Here is a 10,000-nt window from a genome sequence, read left to right as displayed (position 1 = left end):
AACTCGATACATCGATCACAAAAATAGTTAGCATCTCTTATATAGACAGACATTTCGCAAATTTTCATGCAAAACATATCAAAGTGCCTGCTAGATTTAGAAACATTTCATTGAATTTCATCGAATTTAGATCTATGATATTATATGTATATTGTGAACGATGTAATATATGTATCAATGAAGACATACATATATACATGATGGCTGTCAACTCGTGTTCGAGTATTGCCATTGCCTACATACATACATACATACACAAATACATACATACATACATACATGATGGTTGTAACTCGAATTCGAGTAATGTCATCTCTTAATTGTCCTCTTAAACATGAACATCTTTGATGTGACATTTTAGTCCTGTACGAGACACTTTTGCACGTAATGTTCCTACATTTGTCTGTTTTTGTTCCTGTGGAGTTGGGAATTATGTGTGTATTTTGTCCTTGAAGCACAATCGGTCTAGCATATCATTATATGATGCATAGTTATATATAATTTTATCTGAAACCAGGCCTGAGGTGCATCTGTTAACGTTACCAGTAATATGCTTAATACTTGAGGGTGTGGCATTGCAGTATTGGATTATGTAGCTAGTTCTCTTATTAGTTTTATGAAACGGGGAGTGTTTGCCAGGTTTATGATAATGAGCGTGTAGAAAACTTGTTTTAGGTTAGTTTCAATCACAATTGTAAACATCAGCTTTGATTGGCTGAGTATTCTAACATGCTTCCAATTTTGTCCACCTCGTGTTCATTTTTATTATTATTATTTTTCATTATCTTTAGCTATTTATTTTAAAGTGGTGAGTTAGCAGAGTCATTAGTACGCTGGACGAAATACTTAACAGTATTTCGCCCGTCCTTACGTTTTGAATTCCGAGGTCAACCTTGCCTTTCATCCTTTCGGGGTCGATAAATTAAGTACCAATGAAACACTGGGTTCGATGTAATCAACTAGTCCTCTCTCCCAAAATTTCAGGATCGTTCTTTTAATAGAAAAGATTATTTTTTTAGCCAGCTTGGCTCAGGTAGCTAGTGTATTCGGTTCACAATATTAAGTTTGTGAGTTCAATCCCCAGTGATATGTTGTGTACATGAGCAAAACATTTTCTTTCTCGTTGCTCCAGTCCACTCAGCTCGCAAAAATGAGTTGTACCTGTAATTAAAAGGGCTAGCCCTTTCACATTCTGTGTCATGCTGAATTTCCCTGAGAAATTTCCTGAGAACTACGTTAAGTGTCTTGTGGAGTGCTCATCCACTTGTACGTTAATTTCACGAGCAGGCTGTTCCGTTGATCGTATCAGCTGGAACACTCGTCATCGCAATCGACGGAGAGCCAGGCCGTTTATAGCAAGCCATTCTTGCACAATCTATTCTACCTTCTATTTTATTTCTGCACATTTTCTAAAAACATATTCAAAACCATCAGCCGATAATATCCACCCGTTTAAGCTATCCACCCGTTTAAGCTATCTACAAAAGACGCCAAAAAAGTTCTTTGCTTTTGTGGCATTGCTTGTTATCTGCATTGCTTGCGGAGCGGGTGGGGTGGTTTGCACTATAGGGAGTAGTAAGGGAAGTAGTGTTACTGTTGTTCATAGCTGTAGTTGTAATAGTAATGGCTGTAGTTGTGACGGCGGTTGTCCTTGTAGTGGGTGTAGTAGATGTTGTTGTTGTTGTTGTTGTTGTTGTTGTTGTTGTTGTTGTTGTTGTGGTGGTGGTGGTGGTGGTGGTGATAGGGGTGCCAGGAATAGTGGCGATATGCTAGTACTTATGAGAATCAACAAGGATAAGTTACACTCAGTAAAGTACGACGCAATCGATAAATGAGAGATAGAGGCAGTATTTTTCTATTATTTGTTTTTCAAGTAGACTACACTCCTGCTGCTGCTGCTGCTGCTGCTTCTGCTGTTAGATAAGACTACCTTGTGGGTCAGACGTCATGTGTAAGCTCAATGTAGGCTGGAGAGGTTTAGCGAGTAATCCTGTAGGCAGATAAATTAGTGAGCGTTGTAATGTAAACGTAAATACAGATTATATACATGTATGTGTGTGTATTTCTATCTATCTATCTATCTATCTATCTATCTATCTATCTATCTATCTATGGCTGTCTGTCTATCTGTCTCTCTCTGTCTCTCCCTGTCTCTCTGTCTGTCTGTCTCTATCTCTCTCTCTGTCTCTCTGTCTCTCTCTCTCTATATATATATATATATATGCCCCTTATATAAATATAAATATATATATATATATATATATATATATATATATATATGCTGAAGTAGTGGTGTAACCATGATTTTCTGAACATCTGAAGTGCTAGCCTTCTATAACTGCATTGGTTTGTAATTGTACACTTACTCTGTGAAATGTGTAGCATGCATGTTGGTGCAGACATGAAAGTAATTTATTATACACCGAAATTATTATTACATGATGAAGGCTACGAAGCGACTGTAATCCTACGGATATCAAGTGGTTAAATAAATATATTTACCTCTTATACCTCGTAACTTTTTGTGGTCGATAAACTTTTTATGAAATAATTTCATCGATTGGATCATCTGAATTTCAGCTACATAGAACTCTACATTAAACTCTTCCGTATTGGATTATTATGTGGTATGAAAGCCGGAATCCACTAGAGTAGCCTTCTGTGATTGCCACGGGATCTATAATGCTCTACAAATTTATATCTGTATGTTTGTATCTATGTATGTATAGATGTCAAGTTATTCATAGTACTACTAGTAATATGTAATTCAATACAATTTGTTTCATGTTTGGGCCAACAATGATCAAACCAGCAATCTTACCAGATCCGCTTGTTAAAGAGGGTAATTTCGTTGGACACCCAACAGAGCAAGAACAAAGCCTGTCAAAGGGTGGGTGAACTCAGTAGAGTTAACAGCCATCCAGTACCTCTAAATGTTGTTTCGATATTTTTCTAGGATATAGAAAACTCTGACGCAACACCTGCGACTTCGTTTGCATCCAACGATGTTGATTAGTTCTTCTGTTTGAGCAAATGGATACATTGTTTAGAGAGTGAGATTGGTTCAGTGCAATCCCTTTCTTCATTATAAAAAGCTGCAGACACAGGTATCGTTTGACTTTTAACATTTCTATTATGTATTGCAATACATTGACTAGCTGTAGCCCACTCCCCATATATATATATATATATATATATATATATATATATATATATATATATATATATATATATATACATACACACAGCCACCATAAACCATAAAATTCATGAATAAACCTACGTTTATCGCAGCTAGAATCTCAATGGAGGACAATAGCGAAACTATAAGAATACCATATGCACATGATTCATAACGAAAAGCATATACAAATGAATAAATAAACATCAGAAACGTCATATCCCCCATATTCAGCTGCCTAATGGATACCATATTGATTTCGACCCCTAGGCAGTACCACAGCTCTACCGTCCACAGCATCACGGCTTCATCGGAAAAGAAAAAGAAATATTAAGACACTACGGACCGAATGGTACCTGTCATACATATGTCCCTCCCACTGGGGCTGAGTAATAACCATTTCAAAAACGTCCGTCCTCTCTGCTCCGCCTGTATAAGATAAAAGATATAGAAACACAGACACAATGAGCTCGCAAGCATACGTACCCCCACCTACCCACACGCATATATATATAAGTATGTATGTAGGAACATCCAAGAGTTTATCTAAGTTTTCCTCTGTGTGTGTGTGTGTGTGTGTGTGTGTGTGTGTGTGTCTGTGTGTGTGTGTGTGTGTGTGCATGTGTGTGTCCTCTTCGCTTGACAGCTATTGTAGTTTCTATAAGTGCGTCTGTAACTTAGTGGATCGACTAAAGAGATCGAGAGAATAGGCACCAGGCTTATAACGGAGATGTGTGGCTAGAGCACTATCTCGCGGGTTGTACTCTGGTCGCAGTCCGACAAATGAAATGAGTAAAAAAAATAATAAAAAGAAGTACTGAGATAATGATGGGTGACTTATATTCTCAAGAAGTACAAAAATGGTACCGAGTATATAAAGAATGTTTATAAAGGGTAAACGGGTAAACAAGTAAACAGCTCACTAACTAGCGGTAAGATACCGTTTCAGGTCAGTGCTTTAGTGCCCCACCAGCACGTGTCGAAGGCACGAGCTGGTTGCCATGCCGCGACAAGTCACACAGACAGACAACCAGCCACCCAACTTACTAACCGACCGACCAGCCTGCCAACCAAAGTAGCGAACCAGACAAGAGAGTGAACGAAGAGGTGAAAACACTTGAATACCTGTCTGTCTATCTTACCTGTTACTATACAGACGTGAATTTATGCCGACAAAACTTATGGGTAAACACCGCGTTTCTGTTTTTTTTTTTAGTTCATTGGGGAATGTGCAACAGTATGTCACGGCTTGACGGCTTGTCTTTCTTTACCCGCTCTATTTTCTCTTTCTCTCTCTCTTCATACTCAGCCACACACTTCTCGTTTTCTCTCTACTTCTCCCCGCTTACCCCCCCCCTCTCTCTCTAACACACATCCACACACACACACACTCGCACATACACACACAATCAAACGAATGCACACGTACACACCTATATATAATCATGAACTTGAGAGAAGTCTTTCATATTTTTCTCCCGCTCTACTTACATATCAAACTTTTCAGAATGCATAACCTTCCTTGACTAATATCCCGTATTTTCACGATTGTTCATTTTAAATTTAACAACATAATCAATTGTACTAGCAATTTTAGCTACAAATATGAATTTATAATTTGGTAATTGAAGAAATAATCCATAAATAATGTATGTCTTTATTAAATTTTATTTCAAGAGTTCTTATCGAAAGAGAAAAAACCGATTTCTTACCTAGATCCAAAGCTCCTACATTGGAATTTCAGCAACAGCTGCGTGTTTTTGCATGTTTGTGAATATATGTGCAATATTTGAAGTGAGTGCTTATGCAGATTTGTTTCTTTTGTTTTATGTATGTATTCTCATGCATATATACTGCAATGGTAAACTTCTGGAAAGTTTTATATATCTTTACAGTTCCGGTGATGGCTTGGACCTTAAACTTCGAATCAGCTTTCTCCTTTCTGGTTTTGAGAAACATAATTTTTTTGAAGGTTGGTGCTTAGGCTGATTGTTATATATCCCAGTGCCCCATTAATTACAAGTATAAACCTGATCAGTATGCATGCAGGCATGTATGTATATATGCATGTATGTATGTATGCATGTATGTATGCATGTTTGTCTCTAAGTGTTAATATATATGCCTATATTAAGGCGTGAGCTGGCAGAATCGTTAGCACGCCGGACAAAATATTTAGCGACATTAGCCCGTCTCTACTTTCTGAGTTCAAATTCCGGCATGGTCGACTTTACCATTCAACCTTTCGGGGGTTGTTAAAATAAGTACTAGTTCAAAACTGGGGTCTATGTAATCGACTAATCACCTCCGCCCAAAATTTCTGGCCGTGTGTCAAAATTTGAAATCAGTAGATATATCTAGATTAAGTCGGAAAGCTGGTGAAGCTGTTAACACGCCAGGCAAAATTCTGAGCGGCCTTTCGGCCGTTCAGATTCTGTCGAGGTTGATCTCGCCTTTCATTCTTTCGGGGTCGATAAAATAAGGACCAGTTAAACATAGGGGTCGATGAAATTGATTTATCCCTTCCCCAGAAATTTATAGGAATTCAGATTTTAACGCTAGTTAAGGTTTGCATATTGAATTTTAGAAATGGCTTGTATAATTCCACTCTTCTGGTTCTAGATCGTAACTAATCCCAGCATAACGTCTTCGATTGAAACATAACATTGATATTTTTGCTTGCATTTAGGGCATGCAAATGCTTCACAGTGTTTTTTGTTAAGTAGTTATTGTTTAGCTATCTCCCACTTAGATTGCATAATCTTAACTTACCTGAAATTTACGATAACTATTTCCATATACAACCTGTTTCTTTCAGCAATTCTATAATAGAATGTAAAAGAACGTGAGCAGGAACTGAAAATTTCTTGGTAACTATTGCAGGTACCAGGGTATTTTCAGGATATTTTCATAACTGCAAATTGATAGACACGGCTGCATATCAGGGAGCAGTAATTCACAATTCTTCATAATTTTAAAATTCATTGTAAATTTCAGATCTGCCACGATACCGACTTCAGATAACCAAAACAATCCCCAATAATGACGCGTCGTCATTCAGATTAGCTGCACTAGTACAATGGCACAGACCAAATGTTTAAGCCGTTTCGTCTACATGTAATCGACGCTATTAACTTCTCAAGCTGCTGCAAAAGAGAGGATGCTATTACACTCAGAATTCCACTCATACAAAAAGACGAGCACTTTCGATTTTAAAATGTTGGTTTCCAGGTAATCTAAGTTGCATGATGTGGATCAATAAATCCTAAGGACGAACTTTGACAATTGCTGAACTGGATCTTCATTAGTTGGTTTGCTAATGTCTAATTTTGTATAAGGTGATCAAGAGTTGGAATGCCCCATAATCTTTTTACTTATGTAGTTAAAATGGAAAACATCGTATATCTTGAACTCACACGATAATTTTCAAACTTCTCAAGGCTATGACAGACACAGTTTTTATATCATATAAGTTTAAGCTCATCACAACTAGTAATATCATTTCTTTATATATTGCAGATCTTATATTTGGATGCGTAGGTTTCCTTTGGCCACTCCAGTTTCTGATCATTAAAATAATGATTATATTTGCATGAGTGGTTTATATCCAGACATTCCGGTTTTCTACAGATTTTGAAAATTATTTCAAGAATTAAATATTAAAGATAAATGATAACATATTTACCTAAACATGTATTATTACTTTACGCACGTACTTGTTCACACACACGAGTGTGTGTGTATGTGTGTGTGTGTGTGTATGAAGTTGATATGTGTATGTGTGTACTCTGTGTTTATACGTATGTATATGATAAGTGCGTGTGTGTGCGCGAGTGTGTGTGCGTGTATGTGTGTGTGAGGCTATTTGATGTATGTGTGAGCTGTAATAATGTATGTGAGTTGACCTGCATGGAGGTGCCCGGTCACTTCATCACTTGCAACCGTTAATCAGACACGTTTTTTCTATCTCTCTCAGTTTCTTTCCTCTTACCGTTGCTTTTTGTCCTCATTACTTTCTGTTTATCTCCCAAATTTTTCTCAGACAGTATTGATGAAATCGCTCCGATTGCCTCACTTCCATATAGTAAAGATGGGAGGATGCATGTGTTATATACTTTAACTCTCATTTGCGAAGATATATTATGTTGTTTCCATAGACGCCTACCAAGCCTACCAAAAGCACTATGAGCCCTGCGGATTCTGTACGAAATTTCATCATCAAGACCAGCAGTGCTCAAGGTACTTCCTTAATAAATAAATCTAGGTACAGTCTTCCACTTTAAATAAAGTTCTGTAGGCGCGTAGAGCATGTCCTCTACATCAGATGTTCGGAGATACAGTGTCTGGTCTACGAACATCTGATGAGCTAGAAGTGTCCTACACGCACGTAACTTTAAGTGACGTTAGTCAAACCGTTAATTAAATGCATGTAATTCCAGCCAAATGTGCTGAGTGCTATTTTCTTTCATTTGTTCGATCATAAATTGATGGATTGATCTATCTATGTATCTATCTGTCTCTCTGTCTGTATGTATGCATGTCTATCTCTCTCGATATATATAGGTGTGTGTACACACACACACACACACACACACACACACACACACACACACACACACACACACACACATATATATATATATATATATATATATATATATATATATATACGTTTATAAATTTGTGAATATGTGAAATTGTGTGTTGAAACAGATGTTGTATTTCGGGACGGTCATTTTGTTTTTTAGCCAAATAAACACACGGACTATATATTCGTTCTTCACTCGTTTACTACTGTCCTTATTCTAACTCACGTCCATTATCTGGAAATCTTTCGTTACACATCTGTGACCTCCTCAGCGACACTTTCTACCTTTGTATGTGTTCTTGTGCTGCTTATTTCATTCTCAGAAACATTTTCCGTCTTTGTCTGCTTATTCCATTCTCTGTGAATGAAATAAGCAGAGCAAGAGCACATACGAAGACGGAAAGTGTCCCTGAGGAGGTCACAGATGTGTGACAAAAGATTTCTGGGCAATGGACATGAATTAGGAAAAGGACAGTAATAAACGAGTGAAGGACGAATATATATTGTGTATGACTATCCCGAAATGAAACATATATATATGTATATATATATATATATATATACATAGAGAGAGAGAGAGAGGGAGAGAGAGGGAGAGAGAGGGAGAGAGAGAAATAGCTAGCTAGCTAGATAGATAAATAAATAGATAGATAGATAGATAGATAGATAGATAGATAGATAGATAGATAGATAGATAGATATTACATGCGTGCATATGTGTTTGTATGTGCTCGTGTGTAAGTATGTGACTGGTGATGTATGTTTGTGTGTGCATATGTATCAAACCAATCTCTTTAGTATAATGATACGTTTATGGGCGAAAGCAAAGGATCACACTTTTCAGAATCCCGGCTGTCAAAATGGAAGATGGATATGAGAAGGATCGCTGTGCCAGGTGCAGTTGGATCAACAAGGTTTGGATAGACGAGTGTCTCAGCTGATACGATCAACAGAACAGCTTGCTCGTGAAATTAACGTGCAAGTGGGCGAGCACTCCACAAACACGTGTACCCATAACATACATCTCAGGGAGATTCAGCGTGACACAGATTGTGAAAGGGCTGGCCCTTTGAAATACAGGTACTACTTATTTTTGCCAGCTGAGTGGACTGGAGGAACGTGAAATAAAGTGTCTTGCTCAGGGACACAACGCGTCCATGGGAATTGAACTCACGACCTTGCGATTGTGAGCCGAATACCCTATATATATATTATTAGTTAATATTTATATATATACACACACACAGTGAGAGAGATACGTATATATATATATATATATGTATATATATATATATATGTATATATATATATATATGTATGAACACACACATACATACATACATACATACATACATACATACATACATGCATACATACTTGCATACATACATACATACATACATGCATGCATACATACATACATACATACATACATGCATACATACATGCATACATACATACATACATACATGCATACATACATACATACATACATACATACATACATGCATACATACATACATACATACATACATACATACATACATACATACATGCATGCATACATACATTTAAATACAAGCAAGCGTCCTCTACCAATTCATTTTCTTTCCGTCAACAGAATCCCAAATTTCAAACAAAGACACGTGAGCTGTCCTGAACCCACCTCACCCACTTCTTAACATTCTGAGTGTTGCGTGCGGCAACGGTATTGTATTTAATTCTAATGGCTGTACTTGTTGTTAATTCTTCCTTCGTTGTATTTTCTGTCAAGATGCCTTCAGTCAACAGACCACTTTGACAGCCGTCCTGAAGTTGGTGGTGATGGCACAGTGAGGGTATCTGCAATGGAATTATTGAGATAGCTTATCCAGCCATCTTCGTGTTGCTGTTGTTGTTGTCGTCGTCTACTTTCTATGTAAATCCCTTTTGTCCCTCGTCTTTGTATTGCTCTAAATGTTTACCCAGCCCTTGTGGCCAATAATAATAATAATAATAATAATAATAATAATAATAATATTATTATTATTATTATTATTAATATTATTATTATTATTAATATTATTATTATTATTATTATTATTATTATTATTATTATTATTATTACTATTATTATTATTCTTGTTGTTGTTATTGCTAAGGCGGCGAGTTGGCAGAATCGTTAGCACGCCAGACAAAATACTGAGCAGTATTTCGTCTGTTGCCACGTTCTGAGTTCAAATTCTGTCAAG

This window comes from Octopus bimaculoides, chromosome 4 (assembly GCF_046866305.1).
Source record: "Octopus bimaculoides isolate indiv1 chromosome 4, ASM4686630v1, whole genome shotgun sequence".
Classification (NCBI taxonomy): domain Eukaryota; kingdom Metazoa; phylum Mollusca; class Cephalopoda; order Octopoda; family Octopodidae; genus Octopus; species Octopus bimaculoides.
Note: the sequence above shows the minus strand (reverse complement) of the source record.